Source organism: Bufo bufo, chromosome 4 (genome assembly GCF_905171765.1).
Source record: "Bufo bufo chromosome 4, aBufBuf1.1, whole genome shotgun sequence".
NCBI lineage: Eukaryota > Metazoa > Chordata > Amphibia > Anura > Bufonidae > Bufo > Bufo bufo.
In genome coordinates, this window is record NC_053392.1 from 539,964,250 (window position 1) to 539,986,268 (window position 22,019).

The window sequence follows — 22,019 nt, forward strand, 5'->3', positions numbered from 1 at the left end:
ATCCCACACATCCACCCCCCTCAGTATATAATCTCACACAGCAGCCCCCCAGTATATAATCTCACACAGCAACCACCCCAGTATATAATCTCACACAGCCGCCCCCCAGTATATAATCTCACACAGCACCCCCCCAGTATATAATCTCACACAGCAGCCCCCCAGTATATAATCTCACACAGCAACCACCCCAGTATATAATCTCACACAGCCGCCCCCAGTATATAATCTCACACAGCACCCCCAGTATATAATCTCACACTGCACCCCCCAGTATATAATCTCACACAGCAGCCCCCCAGTATATAATCTCACACAGCAGCCCCCCAGTATATAATCTCACACAGCAGCCCCCCCAGTATATAATCTCACACAGCAGCCCTCAAGTATATAATCTCACACAGCAGCCCCCCAGTATATACTCTCACACAGCAGCCGCCCCCCCAGTATATAATCTCACACAGCAGCCCCCCCAGTATATAATCTCACACAGCAGCCGCCGCCCCAGTATATAATATCACACAGCAGCCGCCGCCTCAGTATATAATATCACACAGCAGCCGCCCCCCAGTATATAATCTCACACAGCAGCCCCCCAGTATATAATCTCACACAGCAGCCCCCCAGTATATAATCTCACACAGCAGCCCCCCAGTATATAATCTCACACAGCACCCCCCAGTATATAATCTCACACAGCAGCCCCCCAGTATATAATCTCACACAGCAGCCCCCCAATATACAATCTCACACAGCAGCCCCCCCAGTATATAATCTCACACAGAGCCTCCCCAATATATAATCTCACACAGCACCCCCCAGTATATAATCTCACACATCAGCCCCCCCAGTATATAATGTCACACAGCACCCCCCCCAATATATAATCTCATACAGTAGCCCCCCCCAGTATATATTTTCACACAGCAGCCCCCCAGTATATAATCTCACACAGCGCCCCCCAGAATATAATCTCACCCAGCACCACCCCAGTTTATAATCTCACATAGCAACCCCCAGTATATAATCTCACACAGCAGCCCCCCAGTATATAATCTCACACAGCAGCCCCAGCATATAATATCACACAGCAGCCGCCCCCCAGTATATAATATCACACAGCAGCCCCCTAGTATATAATATCACACAGCAGCCCCCCCAGTATATAATCTCACACAGCAGCCCCCCTAGTATATAATCTCACACAGCAGCCGCCCCCCCAGTATATAATCTCACACAGCAGCTGCCCCCCAGTATATAATCTCACACAGCAGCCGCCGCCCCAGTATATAATCTCACACAGCAGCTGCCCCCCCAGTATTTCACACAGCAGCCCCCCAGTATATAATCTCACACAGCAGCCCCCCCAGTATATAATCTCACACAGCAGCCCCCCCAGTATATAATCTCACACAGCAGCCGCCCCAGTATATAATCTCACACAGCAGCCGCCCCCCCAGTGTATAATCTCACACAGCCCCCTCCCCCGAGCATACAGTCCCACACAGAATCCCTCCCCCCTACATACAATTCTCAGCCCCTCTCCAGTAGTTACATCCACCTCTCCAGCACTGTCAGACTCTCTCCCCTCTCAGTGCTGCAGACCTTACTACTCTGTAAACATTCGGCCGGTGCCTGTGATAACAGAGCGCTCCAGCTGCCTACCCACGTGACCTAGGGATGTCACGTGATATTGTGACATCAGAAGGTCCTTACAGAGTCTCCGAAGTCTGCCCTGCAAACAGAGCATGCGCGGCTCTGTTTCAGACGGCGTGCTCATTCATGAATGAAATGAGAGGCCGGCCACTGGATGGATGTGGTTCATCTGCGCAGGAACGGCCCATGGAATCGTCAGGCAGCTGTGGCCGTAACTATGGGAGACCAAAGGACAATAATGAGGTAGGAGGGAAAGAATTTGATCAAGAAGGGTGGGAATTTGCTTATACAATATATTTACAAAAATGATCACTGGCACCCTATTAACAGATTAAACTGTGATCATTGTGATGGGAATACCCCTTAAAGCCTCTTTGCACCCGCTGATGTATGAGCAATCATCAGGAACAAGACATTCGTTTCTGATTGCTGGCTGATCATTGAGCAGAGAAGGCAGTTGCATTTACATGCAGCAATCATCTCCAATACTGCGATCACTCATCCCCATAGAGAATCATTTTTTGCTGGAAGCACATTCCTGTTTACACAGTACAATCCGCTTCCAGCAATGGCGCATTTACACTGGGCAATTATCAGGAGCGAGCATTTATATGAATGCTCATCCCCAATTATTGTCCTGATCCCTGATCCGATTTTTTTATAATTAGCTCTTTATCTTGAGCGATCTCTCATGCTATTGGAGGTAAATACACAATCTTTGGATACTCCAACAATGTTGTGTGAATGTTTTCCTTTAATAAAGACAATATTTTTCAGAATTGATATTTGCAGGGTTTTATTTTGTTTGTAAAGCCTATATGGCCAGTCTGTAATTAATGAAGCATCAATAACAACTTGCCTATTGGCAAAACAAGAAAACTTATGTCGCCCTATTTTATGTAAAACATACACTCCTCAACATTGCAACACCAAAAAAGAAAAGTTGTGGAATTATAGAAATCACAGGATCAATAGACATATTAATGATATGCAAATGATAAAAAATGGAAACCAAATACTCAATAAATCTCAATTCATTCAGTATCGAGTACAAGTGCCACTCATAGAAATATACACACTGACATTCCTTGGTATGCTATCAATGAAGTTATTAATGGTTGTCTGAGGAATGTTGTGTTGTGCTGAATGCAATTGGGCATGCAAATCATCAAGATCCGCTGCTAGCAGCTCCCTTTGCAATTGCTGACCAATGATGTCTCAGATGTGCTTGATGGAGAAAATTTTGGAGACGCTACAGGCCGTGGCAGCTTTTTTAGGCCATGCAGGTTGCTCATAGCAGCACACGCAACTTGCGGCCTGGCGTTGTCCTGTTGAAATACTTCTCCTGGGATACTTTGGAGAAATTGCCATACCACTGGTTGCACGGCCAAATCAATGTAACGCCGTGCTGTTAGTGTACCTGAAATGAAGACTAGAGGGGTCTGGCTACCATACATTATGCCACCCCATACCATAATCCCAGTAGTAATACTGGTGCTTTTTTTAAGGCCTCTTATGGTGTTGCCCACGTGTCTCCAGACCAATTTCCTGCTATCATTGCATTTGAGACAAAAGTGGCACTCATTGCTGAAGACACACCTCCATTTCAGTCTCTATTGCAATCTTGCTGTGCACCATCATAGCCTTTGAGTGTGGGGGCATGAGATCAATGGAACACCTGTAGCTTCACGTCTGGCTTGTAGCCCACTGTCATGCAAATGCATTCTGATGGTTTGTGTAGACACTGTTTGCTGCCGTAGACTCGGGATGTGATGTCCATTTTTCCAGTTTTCCGCATCTGTATGTCCGTTCTGCAAAGGATAGAATATGTCCTATTTTTGGCCGCAAAATGTGGACCATGGACCCAGTGAAGTTAATAAGGCTGAAAAAAAAAAACCCGGATGCAATGCAGATATCACATGGACATCAGTCGTATGGACTTTTTTCAGTCGTACTATCTAACTATTTGTTATTTCTTTTAGGGAGGCTTCGTTTCTTACTGTCTGTATTTTTTTAATTTTAGAAAATTGTCCCCAAAGGTCAGAATAGCCACAATAACAAAATAAATGTCCCTTATAGCACCATTTCTTCCCAGCTGAATCTTACAGAAAGTGATTTATCTTGTACAAGAACAGCTGATCCAGGTCATCTTAGTTCAGACATCTCCCAAGGCTACATTGACCACACTAATGTGATGTTCATACAGCACACGCCGATAGTGGTGCACAGTCACACCTCTACTGCAATTGAATAAACATGACACAATTGACATCTTAACCTTAAAGATGCCTTAATGACCAGACACTCTTTCATGATTTCACACACATGGTGCTTTAACAGTCCTACCTTTTTTATTTACTACCAAAATAATTTTCTTGCCCTTTTTTTTTGTACGTGACATGTAGGGCTTTTATTATGTTCTCTAACCATCAGCTGATTTCAACATCTGCAAGCACCAGAAAGGCTCTGTGCAATGTGTAGTGACCGTGCTGGCATACTGCACCTCAACACCAATTCAAGTGAAATAGGCCTATCAGGATACACCATCAATATCAGATCAGAAGGTCACTCTCTGAAACCCTTCTAATCAACTGATTGAAGGGGCTGCAATACATGTGTCCAGGGGTAGATTGGCCGAAGACCTTAACCCCTTAACGCAAAACGCCATGCATGTACGGCGGGGGATGCTTTGCCAGAATGCATTCCGCCGTACATGCACGGTGGGCTGATCGGGCGGGCACCGAAGGTGTGTGCACCCGATCACTGCAGGGATCCAGCGGTCCCAGGTAGCCGAGCCCCTGCTGTATCCACTGACATCTCTGTTTACAGCGATGCCGGCGGATGAATCCCTTCTATGCGGCGGTCCGCGCTTACAGCAACATAGAAGTTGTTTCCGGCGGGCGACGGAGCGCATCGAGTCCCTGCGCTGCTGTGGCGGGAACTCAATGTGTCAGAAAGCAGCCTGATGCCGTGCAGAGGCTGCCCAATGCCTTGCACAGCATCAGGACCTGCCTTCTACTGGTGCCAAGGAGATCCAGCCTCAGGCTGGGTCTTATAGGCAACCTGTTAGTGTATGACTCAGTGTCGTACACTAAAAGGCAATGCATTACAATACAGATGCATTGTAATGCATTGCAGAGGGGATCAGACCCCCAAAAGTTGAATTCCCAGAGTGGAACAGAAATAAAGTTTAAAAAAAAAAGTGTTTTGAATAAAAAAAATAAAAGTTTCAAGTTAAAAAAGAAAAAACGCCCCTTTTCCCTGATTTTATAATAAAAAATAGAAAAAAACGACCGTCTCTATAAATATATCACATGATCCACCCCGTCCGATAGACACCATAAAAAATTAAAACGGTGTCAAAAAAAGACATGTTTGTCACCTTACATCACTTAAAGTGCAACACCAAGTGATCAAAAAGGCGTATGCCCCCAAAAATAGTACCAATCTAACCGTCACCTCATCCCACAAAAAATGAGCCCCTAAAAAAAACTATGGATCTGACTATGGAGACACTAAAACATGATTTTTTTTGTTTCAAAAATGCTTTTATTATGTTAAATGTAAAAATAATTTTAAAAAAGTATACAAATTCGGTATCGCCGCGTCCGTAACAGCCTGCTCTATAAAAAATACCACATGAATTAACCCCTCAGGTGAACACCGTAAAAAAAAAAACGGTGTCAAAAAAGCAATTTTTTGGTCACCTTACATCACAAAAAGTGTAATAGCAAGCGATCAAAAAGTCATATGCACCCCAAAATTGTACCAATCAAACCGTCATCTCATCCCACAAAAAAGATACCCTACCTAAGAGAATTACCCAAAAAATAAAAAAAACTATGGCTCTCAGACTATGGTGACACTAAAACATGATATTTTTTTTGTTTCAAAAATGATTTGTATAAAACTTAAATAAATAAAAAAAGTATACATATTAGGTATCGCCGCGTCCATAACAACCTTCTCTATAAAAATGTATGATTTAACCCATCAGGTGAACACCATAAAAAAATTAAAAAAGGTGTCAAAAAACCATTTTGTCACCTTACATCACAAAAAGTGTAATAGCAAGCAATCAAACAGTCATCTCATACTGGAAAAAAAATCAGCTCCTACATAAGCTATTTTTTTGTTACCTTGCCTCACAAAAAGTGTAATATAGAGCAACCAAAAATCATCTGTACCCTAAAATAGTACCAATAAAACTGTCACCTTATCCTGTAGTTTACAAAATGGGGTCACTTTTTTGTAGTTTCTACTCTAGGGGTGCATCAGGGGGTCTTCAAATGTGACATAAAATTATCCCAGTGAAATCTACCCTTCAAAAACCATATGGCGTTCCTTTCCTTCTGCGCCCTGCCATGTGCCCCGTATGTGACCACATATGGGGTGTTTCTGTAAACTATAGAATGAGGGAAATAAATATTCAGTTTAGTTTAGCTGTTAATCCTGGCTTTGTTTGTGGGAAAAAAATGATTAAAATGGAAAACCTGCCAGAAAAAGTTAAATTCTGAAATTTCATATCCATTTTCAATTAATTCTTGTGGAACACCTAAAGGGTTAACAAAGTTTGTAAAATCAGTTTTGAATACCTTGAGGGGTGTAGTTTCCAAAATGGGGTCACTTTCTTGGAGATTCTACTCTAGGGGTGCATGAGGGGAGCTTCAAATGGGACATGGTGTAAATAAACCAGTCCATCAAAATCTGCCTTCCAAAAACCATATGGCTTTCCTTTCCTTCTGCGCCCTGCCGTGTAGCCATACAGCAGTTTACGACCACACATGGGGTGTTTCTGTAAACTACAGAATCAGGGCAATAAATATTGAGTTTTATTTGGCTGTTAACCTTTGCTTTGTTAGAGGAAAAAAAATTATTAAAATTTATAATTTGCCAAAAAAGTGAAATTCTGAAATGTCATCATTATGATGATTAGCTACATACATTGTGAGGAGTACAATAAAATGGGAAAACATTTTGCATATTGACTTTTGTATTTGTAACTTTACATTACAGTACATGGCTCACACAAATTAGATGTCATGCTGCAGAGGGCACTAAAGCACTAACGAAAACAAGAAATAATGAATGTTATATACTCAAACTGCAGATGAAGTCAAGACATGGAGAACAAAGAAAGGTGAGGAACACAAAACACAACAAGGCAACAATAATATTCACTTCAAAAGAAAAACTCAACAGCAAGTCTCTTGGCAGCCATCACATATTCTTATATCAAGTCAAGTCAAGATAGTACATAAAATCTGCACTTAGGGTTTTTGTTTTTTTATACAGTCGAGCTATGCACCACATGCTATTATGCAACATTTTGGGGTTGTGGTTTGTTGGCCACATGTGCACTTTGATGAGCTTGATGAAGGGCTAAAAACATACAAAGCCCGACACGTGGCATGTACAGTCGTGGCCAAAAGTTTTGAGAATTACATAAATATTGGAAATTGGAAAAGTTGCTGCTTAAGTTTTTATAATAGCAATTTGCATATACTCCAGAATGTTATGAAGAGTGATCAGATGAATTGCATAGTCCTTCTTTGCCATGAAAATTAACTTAATCCCAAAAAAAAACTTTCCACTGCATTTCATTGCTGTCATTAAAGGACCTGCTGAGATCATTTCAGTAATCGTCTTGTTAACTCAGGTGAGAATGTTGACGAGCAAAAGGCTGGAGATCATTATGTCCGGCTGATTGGGTTAAAATGGCAGACTTGACATGTTAAAAGAAGGGTAATGCTTGAAATCTTTGTTCTTCCATTGTTAACCATGGTGATCTGAAAAGAAACGCGTGCAGCCATCATTGCGTTGCATAAAAATGGCTTCACAGGCAAGGATATTGTGACTACTAAGATTGCACCTCAATCAACAATTTATAGGATCATCAAAAACTTCAAGGAAAGAGGTTCAATTCTTGTTAAGAAGGCTTCAGGGTGTCCAAGAAAGTCCAGCAAGCGCCAGGATAGTCTCCTAAAGAGGATTCAGCTACGGGATCGGAGTGCCACCAGTGCAGAGCTTGCTCAGGAATGGCAGCAGGCAGGTGTGAGCGCATCTGCACGCACAGTGAGGCGAAGACTTTTGGAAGATGGCCTGGTGTCAAGAAGGGCAGCAAAGAAGCCACTTCTCTCCAAAAAAAACATCAGGGACAGATTGATCTTCTGCAGAAAGTATGGTGAATGGACTGCTGAGGACTGGGGCAAAGTCATATTCTCAGATGAAGCCTCTTTCCGATTGTTTGGGGCATCTGGAAAAAGGCTTGTCCGGAGAAGAAAAGGTGAGCGCTACCATCAGTCCTGTGTCATGCCAAAAGTAAAGCATCCTGAGACCATTCATGTGTGGGGTTGCTTCTCATCCAAAGGAGTGGGCTCACTCACAATTTTGCCCAAAAACACAGCCATGAATAAAGAATGGTACCAAAACACCCTCCAACAGCAACTTCTTCCAACAATCCAACAACAGTTTGGTGAAGAACAATGCATTTTCCAGCACGATGGAGCACCGTGCCATAAGGCAAAAGTGATAACTAAGTGGCTCGGGGACCAAAACGTTGACATTCCATGGCCTGGAAACTCCCCAGATCTTAATCCCATTGAGAACTTGTGGTCAATCCTCAAGAGGCGGGTGGACAAACAAAAACCCACTAATTATGACAAACTCCAAGAATTGATTATGAAAGAATGGGTTGCTATCAGTCAGGAATTGGCCCAGAAGTTGATTGAGAGCATGCCCAGTCGAATTGCAGAGGTCCTGAAAAAGAAGGGCCAACACTGCAAATACTGACTCTTTGCATAAATGTCATGTAATTGTCGATAAAAGCCTTTGAAACGTATGAAGTGCGTGTAATTATATTTCACTACATCACAGAAACAACTGAAACAAAGATCTAAAAGCAGTTTAGCAGTGAACTTTGTGAAAACTAATATTTATGTCATTCTCAAAACTTTTGGCCACGACTGTACAGTATCGAGCTGTGTGCCAACAGAATTGAATTGTGTGCCAACAGAGCCGGATCCAATTGTGTGCTTAACCGGATCAAATTGCATGTTTCTAAGTACTGCAAGATCGGAGGATTGTGCCAAAACCCTGAAAATTGACTTTATTGCTTTGTTGCTGTACCAGAAAGCGCTGAAACGTGCTCACCAGCACTCAAAGGGTTAATTCACCATATTCACAAAATGGCGCTGCTTCTTCATTTCCAGAAGCGGGAAAACTCAGGAACGCCCTCTCAAGAGCGTGAAGATGCCGAATACGCCGCTCTAGAAGCGGGAAATCTAAAGCCTGCCCACCAAGAACTTTGCTTTGTGAGCCAAGGGAGTGAAGACTCCTCCCTCTTGTCATATATCTTCTATATGAAAGAATCTTCATATAAAAGAGAGGATAAAAAAAATATAAAAATTATATTATCCTTCAGGCGGACATAAAAAATGCCTCTGTTCTTTTTATCAAGTATCTTAATTTGATTTGTGCAAGCAGTGAAACGAAGGGACAATTGTATATGCAAAATATATAACCGTTTATTATAAAAACAAAGAATATAAAAACAATACAATTGGAAAAGAAATGATAAAGTTACAACGTAACAGCCAAAATGTACCACACGGTGGTGTTAACACACCCCTATCTGATCAGCACAGTATGATTTATTGATTTATGACAACCAGTGTAATATTTTTAACAAACGGACTCATATACCAAGAGAAACTTAGGATCTTCTGTTATCAAAACAGGCTATAACAATAAAACACGGATTTACAGAAAAATAACTGTTATCCCTTGACTCTGTTTTCCTATGACCAATCAAAAATATATATTAATATGATAAAATATTCAGCTCAGCAATCAGACTAAGAAAAATAACTTTCCAAGGGTTTAGTCCTCTTTTCAAATAATGTCAGATCTTCCATTAACAATATGCATCTTTGCTAAGAGAATAATCAGCATTATGGAGGCACCTAACACTATATATTCCCACAATATGGGAACTCTTGGCTATATACCGAGAGAAATATCTTACTAATATCACGAGTAGTAAACAAAATATACGTTACCGGGTCAAAGGTAGACAGAGTTCAGATGGTTTAGAAGTTTCTTCTGGTAAAGTTTTTCTTTTTGATTGAATGGATGGATCAATGGATATATGGATCTTTTTCTCTAGCTCCTTTTATGCTACTCCGCACACGAATAATTATTCCCCCCTTATCTAAGAATCATCCCCTTTAGATTAGGGATTCCCAATCAGGTAAGGTGGGTGTATTCGCATGCTAATAACATCATGATGTCATATCAACTCCTAATATGGTATAGAACAAATAATGAAATAATATAATATTGTCCATCTGCCTCCAGATGGCACTGCGGTATTGTAGATGAACATCACAACCAGGGCCGGTACAAGGCAGGGGCCGAAGGAGCGGGTGCCCTGGGCGCTACCATTTGCGGACAGGAGGGGGGCGCAGGTGAAGTGCCAGCAGCAGTGGCGTCGCCAGGGGGGGGCCAGAGGGGGCCACGGCCCCCCCTACATCATGCTGTGCCCCCCCATGTGCCCCCCCAACTAAAATGACCCCCCCCCCCCAAGTGAGCAGCCGCCGCCGGGCACAGGGAGATGAGCGCTTCCATTGCGCTCATCTCCATTGTAAACTGTCTGTGCCAGCGGAGGTGCAGGGGAGGGAGAGGCGTGTCCCTTCCCTTTCCTCTGATAGGCTGCAGGCAGGCACCGAAGTGGAGGAGAGGCCCCGCCCCCTAATTACTCCTGTTTACCTTTCTAAAGCTAGAGGACCTTTGATGATGTCATCACAGGTCCTGTAAGGGAACTGCACAGTGTAAAGTGTAGTTCCCAGGTTAGAACAGTGCATCTGCCAGGACCTGTGATGACATCATCTTCAACATCACAGGTCCTGCAGAATCTAGCAAAGGAACTGCACCAAAAATGGTGTAGTTCCTAGGTTTCAAAGGTACATCTGCCAGGACCTGTGATGACATCATCACAGGTCCTTCAACCCCTAACAGCAAGTATTAAAAGTTCACAAGCAGCTCTGTATTGATCCATACAGACTGGAATGGAGAGGTAAGAGGAGGTCCTCCACTTTTCATCATTTACCCCCCCCCCCCCCCTCCATGCCCTGTTTTTACTCATTGCTCACTCATGTATACTACTTCAGACAGTTACCACTACCTCATGTACCTCACAGTGACTATAATGCATAACTGACCACATATTTCTATAAACACTGCATCTACAGTATTATACCTTCTATGTGTCACATCAATACACTGCTCTGTATATATATATATATATATATATATACACACACATACATGCACACACACTGCATATATTACACAGTATTATACATGCAATATGTACAGATATATAGTATATACCGCAGTGCACTGATATGTGAGGTATGAGGTATAATAGATGCTGTGTGTACAGATATCAGTACACTTCTGTATATACTATATATGTGAGGTACGAGGTATAATAGATGCAGTGTGTACAGATATATAGTATATACAGCAGTGTACTGATATGTGAGGTATGAGGTATAATAGATGCAGTGTGTACAGATATATAGTATATACAGCAGTGTACTGATATGTGAGGTACGAGGTGTCGATACACTGCTGTATTTACTATATACCTGTACACACTGCATATATTATACCTCGTACCTCACATATTACACTACTGTATATACTGTATACACTGCATATATTATACCCCGTACCTCACATATCAGTACACTGCTGTATATACTATATACCTGTACACACTGCATCTATTATACCCTGTACCTCACATATCAGAACACTAGGGAATATACTATATACCTGTACACACTGCATCTATTATACCGCGTACCTCACATAACTGTACACTGCTGTATATAATATACATCTGCATCTATTATACCTCTTTTGTGTGCCAGGGCTGTTTTGTAATCCCATTCCGGCCCTGATGGCATAAATTATAAAACGCAGCAGCAAGAATAGTTCATGGAACAAAGGGAGGGGCTATAAAAGGGGAATGGGGGCCCAATTTAGATTCCTGCTATGGGGCCCAGTGATTTTTATGTACGCCCCTGGCTGCAGGCACTAGGCCGGCAGCCTATCAGAGGCCGGCGCAATGACGTCATCGTGCCGCCTGAGCCTTACATTACAGCGTGGGACACAGGAAGAGGCTGCATCGCATCGCTGACACTTATACTTACCTAAGTGTTTTTTTTTTGTTTTTTTTTACAATAGTGTTACTGGCACATTGGGGGGGCTTATTACAAAACTGGCACATGATGATGGGGGGGACTTTATACTGGCACATGATGATGGGGGGGAATTTTATAGTGTCTGTGACTTTCAAAGTCCCACAGTCCATTGTTCTATTGCTTTAAGTATATTCTTGTTTTGAAACAACATTGATTCTTTCTTAAAAACGGGGGGGGGGGGGGGGCGAAGTTTGCCATCTTCGCCCTGGGCACCAAATGGCCTTGTCCCAGCCCTGATCACAACTTTTAAGCATTAAAATAAAATATCTAATAATACTTTCACAGGACCTCGTTGACCTTTCTCACTAAATCATTGAGGAAGGTCTTTCCCTGACACTTTTAATTACCTATATCATGGACTTGTTGGAGTTGACTGTCTTCTCCTATCTTTTTTAAATATAGGTTGACTTGATGAAAATTTTATATAGCGGCTTTGATGCTTGGCATCGGAACTTGTACATTTCACTTATCTACATCCATGAATAACTATTGTTTTGAAATAGCCTTTTTATATCCCAGAAATCCAATTAACATAAACTCACTTGTTTCTGTACCTTCTACAATACCTTCTAAATGGTAAATACATGGTATGACATATATATAAATCGATACATTGTTACACATAGATAACACATTATATGAATTATTGATTAACATATGTTGTAAACTTAAATATACCATGCAGAGATATATATATATAATATAATTATGAATATATAAATTGAACCTCATACAGCAGGTGTGCCTCAAGGATATGAGTCCTTATCAAGTAACCTTGTTCCCTCCAGACAGACATGTCTTACGGAGTTGACTTACTCCTTACAGATGGTCCCATATCTTAAGCAATAATTTTTAAATACAATGTCCGTTTATGTTCACAATTATTTTTTTATATAAACTGAACTTGCCATGAACTCATGTTGGTTTCCTCAGCCATATAATATAACTTTGGTTCAGGCTGATCTTATTCTTAAAGGCAATGAGATGAGCATTCATTTTGATTATAATGTCATTAGATAATATTGTATACATATGAAAATGCACAACACTCTGGGCTCCACCCTCACTTCCTGAAAGCACCCCGACAGTGGAGCCAAGGAAGATGGAACCAGATGGTTATTGGAGGAGAGCCAGTATATGAAGACCACCCACCGGAGATTCAGCTTTCTCAACTGGTGACGAGAAGTGGTCCCTCCGCCTTTGCCGCAAGCCCGGAGGCAGTGGATCCCTCCGCGGCTACGGCGCCTGCAACCCCGATTCCTACCAGCGCCGAAGAAGAGAAGGCCGCTGTTACTGTTCCCGCGGAAGAAAACGCGATTCCAGTCCAGTCCTCGGAGGCAGTGGATCCCTCCGCCACTACGGCTGACAGCGTTGAAGGCGAGACGTCCCCCAAGATGGCCGCCGACGCTAAGCCTGCTCCCGCGGAGGACGCCGCTGATACAGTCACCCAGGCTATGGACCAGCCTGTACCGCAGACGGCACCTGGACCCTGCGATGACCACCAGGAGGCACCGAAACCGGCTGCCCGGCCGCGACATCAGGTAGGAGCAGACGCGCTCCCTGAGGCCCAGGCCCGGCCCGTACCTGCCCCTGCACCGCTCCCTGTGGGTCCCAATAACTCTAACAGGCCTAGGCCTGCTCCGCCAAGGATACCTACTGGTGCGGCGGAGGCGGCCGGTACTTCCACTCCGCCGCCCAGTGCTGCTACTATTACCCAACCGGGATGTCTTAACCCCAAGGTCCCTTGGAAGATCACCGCTTATGCCCAGACCGCCTGGAAGTACAATTCCGCCGTAGAAGAGTGGGTGAAGCAAGTGGTAGATGACACCCAGCCAGGAGACCCCAAATTGGCCAGGCGCACTGGGACTGTGCTCTGGTTTTCAGTCGAGAGAGGAGTGGGGTTCCTGCAAGATAGCCACTCTGGTTCAGAGATCTTTGTGGGCCGCCGCTCTGTGAAACGACATTATCTACCACAGGCCCATCACAACCTGTACGCAGGGGGCCAGGTAGAATATACCCCTATGCGCTCCGTCCAAGGCCCCTTTGCTGCCGGTGTGACCCTGCTGGCCAAACCGTTAACCCCTGCAGTCACCCCAGAGACCTGGCAGGAAGACCCAGTCTCTGCAGGGAAAGTGAGATCTTTACAAGAAACCCCAGACGGCAGGTTGAGGTTCAGAGAACAGCCCCAGCCAGAACCTGAACCTCTCATCCCTGACCTGGCTGCACCACCAGCGCTGCGGGTGGGCCAAATCAATAATTCTGTGCTGACATTTAATCCTAGAGTGCAGCCATATGTTCTTCATTGGAAGCAGCCCCAGGCACCTGCAAGTTGCCTTCCAGAACCCCTTCAGCCGGAGGTTTTAACCGCCTCTGCACTGGCTCTAGGGATCCCGGCTTGCAGCAGGTTACAGCTGCTTTCTCCAGGCTGTCTGCACAGCCAGTACCTACAGCCACCACCAGAGGTCAGTGGCATACCAATACTGCTGCAACTATGAGCTACCAGAGGCAAGAGCGCCCTCTAATGCACTTTAGTAGCTCCAGCAGCGAGGAGGACATGGATGTCCTTCTCTAAATGCATCCTCTTCAAAAAATAAGGACATATGGGAGCCACGTCGTGGACTGTTCCTGACGGGTGAGGACCCGTTGGCATTGTGTTTAACGTTTTCTTTTCCAGGTTGCCCTAGTTTGTCCTCACCCTGATGGTCATGAGCTGTAAGGACTCGCTCCATCATCATTTAACCCCTTACGTCCAAGTTCATTGTTTCATCCCCTTTCTCAGGTTACTTGATAACCTTGTGGAACTATGGTTCTTAAGCTGCTATTTTATACCTCTTTTGGATTACAATTAACTTTTATTCCTTTGAATTACAATTTACTTTTTACCTGTTTCCAGAGGATTCCACGTCAAGCACTTCAAGTCAAAGGACTCAAGTTATTTTTGAGCCTACCCTTGCATTAAAAAAATTGCACTATTTTTCTAAAAATGTTTACTGCAACGTTAAAAGCTTGCACCCAAAGAAAAGACTCAAACGATTACCTGAGCTCTTTGCGATTCCTATTTAATATTTTTGCACTAATTGTACCAGTTTACATTTTATGCAACGTTTAAGATAACCTGCCCATTGTGTGTATTCTTTTCCAGGTGCCGCAATGTGACCTTCCTGCACTATTTGTGATGATTTCACTTAACATTGCACTTAACCAAAAATGTAGCAACTTACTCCAGTATGCCTTATTTTACAGCTCATATTCTCTCCTCCCTTTATACGGACTGCCTTTATGCGGACGCTTAATACTAATGGCCTACTCTTAGTGCACAGGTAGGACCAAGTAGTAAGTCCTGGCAGGTCCAGTAACTACACGGGTAACCCCGCTGCTTCGGGAATGGTTAGTAGTCATAGACCCCTCCTTCCCGCTTGTTATATGTTCAGGATTGCTCCCATCCTGAGGTGTTTTACTTCTAAGAGTTCCATGGGATTATACTACCCTCCTCCTGTGACATTGCCAGAAGTGCATGGAGACGCTAAATACCTCCCCTTCTGAGCCTTTGCCTAAGGTATGGTACCTCAAGCCTTAGAGCCACAATTTAGCTACCCATAGTCACCATAGTGATCGTGCTATAAGCCATATTTTTCAGACTTTGGTTCAGGGAAGGGAATACAGGATAAAGCCACCCTTTCATTTGCGGGCATTCCATTACATAATGGTGGGACTACAGAGTAAAGACACCCCCATGCTTTCTTTGGTGTTTTAGGGCCAGAACACTACAAAGTCAGTCAGTAATGTTTGCTTAGTGCAGTATTTGGTTCACTGGATATACCGAGAGAGGGAAACTGTGAATTGGACACCCTACTCATGCAGGCTACCTTGGGAACCTTGGGATAGCTGTTACATGTTTTGTCTATGTATGTCTTTATATGTAATACATGCAGCACTTTGTACTTGGGTACCCCAGAGCTGGTTTCTCTCCCTCCTACGCATAAGCCGAGGGCGGCTTAACTCGAAGGGGGAATGTAACATCTTAGAGTTATGTTACAAAACTCTTTTACCCCACTACAACCTGTTAAGTGTATCTGCATTGTCATCCTGTGTAATTTAACATCACATCCTCACTAATGTGCATTGAAACCCTTGTTAAATGTATTTGCTGTCATTTCTATGTACACCAGCAGGTGGCAGCAATGTGTTTAGCAGAGACTTAGTTCAGTTTAGTGTTTCTAAACTGGAATAGTACATTCCAGTTTAGCTCCCCCCTCTGTGAGGAGGTGTGGAATGTTCCCGCATCCTGCCTCATGGGTGGGGAAGGAAGTTAGAGTTAGTGTGCCAGCCACCCCGGCTAGGGGAAGGCTGCGTGTGTAGGAGCTCCCAGTTCTAGGGATCCAAGCCAGTCTCTTGTCTCGGCTGAGACAAAAGATCATCATTCCCAGCCTGAGCCCTTCAGCCTCAGCTGGTAGAAAGCAAGCAGCCACCTCCAGAACTCCAGGAAAAACCATACCCTGTGAGCCAACTGTGAGTACCGTCCAGAGACCAGGAGAAGCCAAATTCCTCCTCAGATAGTCAGTCCCCAATACAGCAGAAGACAGATAGCGCAGAAGATATACACTCACCTAAAGAATTATTAGGAACACCATACTAATACGGTGTTGGACCCCCTTTTGCCTTCAGAACTGCCTTAATTCTACGTGGCATTGATTCAACAAGGTGCTGATAGCATTCTTTAGAAATGTTGGCCCATATTGATAGGATAGCATCTTGCAGTTGATGGAGATTTGAGGGATGCACATCCAGGGCACGAAGCTCCTGTTCCACCACATCCCAAAGATGCTCTATTGGGTTGAGATCTGGTGACTGTGGGGGCCATTTTAGTACAGTGAACTCATTTCAAGAAACCAATTTGAAATGATTCGAGCTTTGTGACATGGTGCATTATCCTGCTGGAAGTAGCCATCAGAGGATGGATACATGTTCTCATTCTGTTTACGCAAAAATCGGACTCTACCATTTGAATGTCTCAACAGAAATCGAGACTCATCAGACCAGGCAACATTTTTCCAGTCTTCAACAGTTCAATTTTGGTGAGCTCGTGCAAATTGTAGCCTCTTTTTCCTATTTGTAGTGGAGATGAGTGGTACCCGGTGGGGTCTTCTGCTGTTGTAGCCCATCCGCCTCAAGGTTGTGCGTGTTGTGGCTTCACAAATGCTTTGCTGCATACCTCGGTTGTAACGAGTGGTTATTTCAGTCAACGTTGCTCTTCTATCAGCTTGAATCAGTCGGCCCATTCTCCTCTGACCTCTAGGATCCACAAGGCATTTTTGCCCACAGGACTGCCGCATACTGGATGTTTTTCCCTTTTCACACCATTCTTTGCAAACCCTAGAAATGGTTGTGCGTGAAAATCCCAGTAACTGAGCAGATTGTGAAATACTCAGTCCGGCCCGTCTGGCACCAACAACCATGCCACGCTCAAAATTGCTTAAATCACCTTTCTTTCCCATTCTGACATTCAGTTTGGAGTTCAGGAGATTGTCTTGACCAGGACCACACCCCTAAATGCATTAAAGCAACTGCCATGTGATTGGTTGACTAGATAATTGCATTAATGAGAAATAGAACAGGTGTTCCTAATAATTCTTTAGGTGAGTGTAAATTCCTGCCACATTACAGAGCCACAAGCAGATGACTTATCCTGCAGAGAGCTCCAGGCACATTATATAAGCAGAAGATAGATTCCTGCCACACATTGCCAATACCTGCTGGGACTTCAGACTATTGCTGTATCTCACATGGATTACTGCTGCAACCAGTAAAGACGAGTTTGAACTTTACTCCAAGTCTGGATCTCCATTACTGCTACTAAATCCCTCAATTACTCTTACTAGCAACACTCATTTTAGTGAGCCAGGATCCAGGAGTCCAGCCGTACCAAGGTAGGAGACACCGTTGACACCCTTACCCAGGGCCGGCGTCATAACCCGGCATCCCCGGGCAAGTGCCGGGGCCCAATGCTCCTGGGGGGGCCCACTGAGCTGCTATGAGCACTTCCATCAATACAGATGGGAGCTCTCACTGCTGTCATTTCACATATGCAGTACCCCTTTGGTGGGCCCTCTGAGCTGCAGAGACTCAGGACACGCCCCCTCTACACAGGACATGCTGCCTGAGGAGAGAGACCGCAGCCTGAGGAGAGAGACCGCAGGGCTGGAGCTGGAGCAGAGAAGTGTGGAGACAGTCTGTGAGTGAGTCTGCACTGTGACTGTCTCTTCTCTGTGGGATAGAAGGAAAGGAAGGGGGGACACTGCTGCTTCATTCTATTTAGTGGTTTTACTGTTTCATTAAGCTGTTTGTCTCCATGACACCTGCCCCCCCCCCCCCCCCATCCTGTCCTATCTCATCCTCATGGAGCCCCTGCTGTCTCCTTTCCTCCCTCATGTATCCAGAGCTCCTGTTCCACCTTCCTATTTCTGCCCTGCACAGACCTCCTGCCACTACTTCTTGTATGAATCCCCCTCAGAGCCCCTTCCACCTACTTGCTGTGTCCACCCCTCCTGTCCATCCAGGGCCCTTGTCTCACTCCTCTGCCTCTCATTATGGTGGCATCTGAACCGCATTCACCATAAGGACCTTCTAACGTCACAGGGTCAAGTGACTGTGCCCCCCACCCTGTACAGTGCCCCCCACCCAGTACTGTGCCCCTCACCCCGTACGGTGCCCCCTTATACCCTGCATTGTGCCCTCCTACCACACCCTGTGCAGTGCCCATAGTCATTCCCTGTACTATGCCCTCTTATACCCTTTTATCCGGTCACTATATGGCGGTGTTATCACTATATGGCGGTGGTATCCAATAACTGAATGGCTATAACTGTATTCCTTTCCCTGCCCACACCACTTTTTTTAGACCTGGCATGAGCGGGAAAAGATACAGATTGCGGTGCTAAGGACCTTTGCGCCACAATCTGTGTCAGAAATACGCCTAACATAGAGGTATTTCTATATAATAAATGACCACCTAATTGTATTGTTATTCGGGGGTAGCGCTAATATCTTTATAGTATATATATTCTAGTGTATTATACTGCGCCCTGTATTTCCCAGTAGAAAATGATCCTTGGGAAGCACAGTCCTCACCCCTGACCACCAGGACCAGGAAGCGCTCTGTCAGTACATGGCGGCCTCCCTGAGTTCCGTCACAGGGGCTCTATACCGGAAAAGACCTGATCAGCTTTATCCTCATGCATTCTGAATGGAGAGTAATCCGTTCAGTTTGCATCAGGATGTCTTCAGTTCAGTCGTTTTGACTGATCAGGCAAAAGAGAAAACCGCAGCATGCTACGGTTTTATTTCCGGCTAAAAAAACTGAAGACTTGCCTGAATACATTTTCCCATAGGAATGTATTAGTGCCGGATCCGTCCTTCCGGTATGCGCATGCGCAGACTGAAAAAAAGGTGAAAAAATAAATGCCGGATCCGTTTTTGCCGGATGACACCGGAAAGACGGATCCGGCATTTCAATGCATTTTTTCGACTGATCAGGCATTTTTAAGACTGATCAGGATCCTGATCAGTCTTACTAATACCATCAGTTAGCATACGTTTTGCCTGATCCGGCAGGCAGTTACGGCGACGGAACTGCCTGCCGGATCTCTCTGCCGCAAGTGTGAAAGTAGCCTTATTCTGACACTGGGGCTGGGTTCACATCCTATTTTTTCCATCCATTTAATGAATACCAAAAATGAATGCGTTAACAGACGCCTCAGACTGATGCCGTACAGTGGCGTCCGTTCACCATACAGTTCCATGGTAAAAAAACATATACCTTAACGTATGCATTTTTTACTTGACTCTGCAGGATACAAAAACGTGGAGTGCTGCACATTTGTATACATCAAACCGATAGGAAAAACGTAATGTGAACACACATTGGGGGGGGAGGGGGGCGTACTAAATTTCGCTGTGGGGCCCAGTCAGTTCTAGCTACATCACTGCACATCTCCTTCTCTCCTCCAGACCTGTCTCACTGCTGCAGCGGGCCGCCGTAGAGAAGGAGCGCAGGGAGCTGCGGTTAGTGAATGACAGGACCACCAGCTCCCCTGCAATGATAGGTATGTGAGGGGGCCACTGGGGGGTCATTCATCACACTGTGAGGGCCCCTTACACAGTATAATGACTCCCAGTGCCCCCCATTTAGTATAATGATCCCCATTGACCCTCCATTTAGCATAATGACCACCAGAGCCCCCATTAAATATAATAACCCCTTGTGCCCCCTCCATACAGTATAACCCCCAGTGTGGGGGCGACTGGGGGTCATTATTCTGAATGGAGGGTCACTGTGGGGTCATTATACTGTGAGGGCCCTTTACATAGTATAATGACCCTCAGTGTCCCCCATTTAGTATAATGATCACCAATGACCCTCCATTCAGTATAATGACCCCCAGAGCCCCCACCATACAGTATTCCCCCAGTGTGGGGGCTACTGGGGGTCATTATTCTAAATGGGGGGGACTGGGGGTTATTATTCTGAATGCAGGGCCACAGGTGGTCATTATACAGTGGGGGGGGGGGGAATTGGGGGTTCATTATACTGTGTGAAGGGCCACTAGTAGTCATTATACTGTATAGGGGCCACTGGGGGTCATTATACCGTGTAGGAGCCACAGGGGGACATGTCAATGTAAAAAAATGCCTCATGGGGGCCCACTGGGATTTATCGCCCAAGGGCCCACATGAACCTGGAGCCGGCCCTGCCCTTACCACTACTATACAGAGACATTACACCACTCTGGCATTCCTAACCTGGTACGTGAGTTACAACACCTTAAAGGGCCCTAAGACTGTACCCTGCGCACGCTGCAATTGGCGTCACAAACAAAACTATTAACTATAATTTAAACCTGCCCCAGTCATTGCATATTATAGCGTCAGAGTGCATATCCCCAATCCGGCTTACTGCACATACTGTTGTCTTTTTGCAATCACCTCAGTGATCGACTGCTGATGAAACGAGTGACGAGGAGTAGGAGGAGCAGGAGCATCAGGGCCAGTAGATGATGGGAAGGAAACACAGCTCCCTTCTGCTGAGGTGGTTGAGCCCTGACTGCAGGAGAAGTGGTGCGGACAACTGGGTGATTCAGCAGTTGCTGCGTCAGGCTGTACCACTACATTAGCGCCACGGTTTTCCCCGGCCACTTTATGGTGATTGTCCATGTGTTGATGCAGGGCCATGGTGCCAACATTGGCACCCTGGCCACGCTTCAGAAGGAACCGAAAATGAAAGAGAGAGGGTCAGGACAGGTGGGGGCATAGAGCTTGTTCCCGGGCCATGTCAACTAAGCGTGGTATCAAAGGAACCCACGACTCCTGGCTGAAGGTGCCTGATGTCACTTGAGATGAGGTAGAAGATCAAGTCAACCATTCAAGGACAGGTGGGTTGCTGGTCAAAATACGACCACTGGATTATACTGGCAGCTTTGGCCTGTCGCTGCGACTGCTGGAATCACCCCCTTCTGCTGATACTTCTGCCAGCTACAGAAACATTTTGGCCACTGCCCATTGCCTTAACCCCTTAGTGACCAAGCCTGTTTGGGCCTTTATGACCAAGCGTTTTTCTTCCTTTTTTCATGGTCTCGATCCAAGAGCTATAACTTTTTTATTTTTTTGTCTATATAGCTTTATGAGGGCTTGTTTTTTACGGGACAAGTAGTAGTTTTTAATGGCGCCATTTGGGAGTACACATAACTTTTTGATTAACTTTTATTAACTCTTTCTGGGAGGGAGATGGGGAAAAATAGCAATACTGCCACTGCCACTGCGTTTTTACATTAGAAAAATGTTACGGCGTTCATTTTTCGGTACAAATATTCTCTGGGTCAGTATGATTACAGTGATACTAAATACTTATAATTTGTTTTACGTTTTACTACTTTTTTGCAATAAAACCCCTTTTATTAACCCAAAAAATTATTTTGCATTGCCACTTCACAAGACCCATAACTTTTTTTTTTTTTTTTCTACGGAGTTGTGTGAGGGCTTGATTTTTGAGGGACAACTTGAATTTTTCATTGGTATCATTTTGGAGAAAATGCC

At 44.6% G+C, this 22,019-nt stretch overlaps 1 long non-coding RNA gene across 1 annotated transcript; it reads right to left on the reverse strand.

The window, feature by feature from the left end:
• Positions 1–1,389: 1,389 nt before the first annotated feature.
• On the reverse strand, positions 1,390–20,761 carry LOC120999087. The gene is made up of 3 exons (XR_005778505.1): positions 20,749–20,761; positions 14,651–14,653; positions 1,390–2,300 (listed from the first exon to the last, which is right to left on the reverse strand). It is a non-coding gene; the product is annotated as an uncharacterized LOC120999087 (long non-coding RNA).
• Positions 20,762–22,019: the final 1,258 nt, after the last annotated feature.